Below are 230 nucleotides of genomic sequence, written 5' to 3'. Positions count from 1 at the left end.
GAGAAGGTAACTCGAGAATATATTTTGGGATTTTTTTCCTGTATTTATTTATTTAATTGATAAATAGATAAGTATTTCTTATCATTATTTCTTTTATATATGCTTTAGATTTTTATATTTAGGTAGGAAAGATTTAATGTTAGGGGGAAGGATACTAAACAGAAGAATTTTTTACCATTTATTCATTTGCATTTCTTATCTTGTCATTATTTTAACGTTTTTGAATGTCA

Source organism: Penaeus monodon, chromosome 29 (genome assembly GCF_015228065.2).
Source record: "Penaeus monodon isolate SGIC_2016 chromosome 29, NSTDA_Pmon_1, whole genome shotgun sequence".
NCBI lineage: Eukaryota > Metazoa > Arthropoda > Malacostraca > Decapoda > Penaeidae > Penaeus > Penaeus monodon.
The sequence above is the reverse complement of the archived record's forward strand: the minus strand, read 5'-3'. Positions refer to the sequence as shown.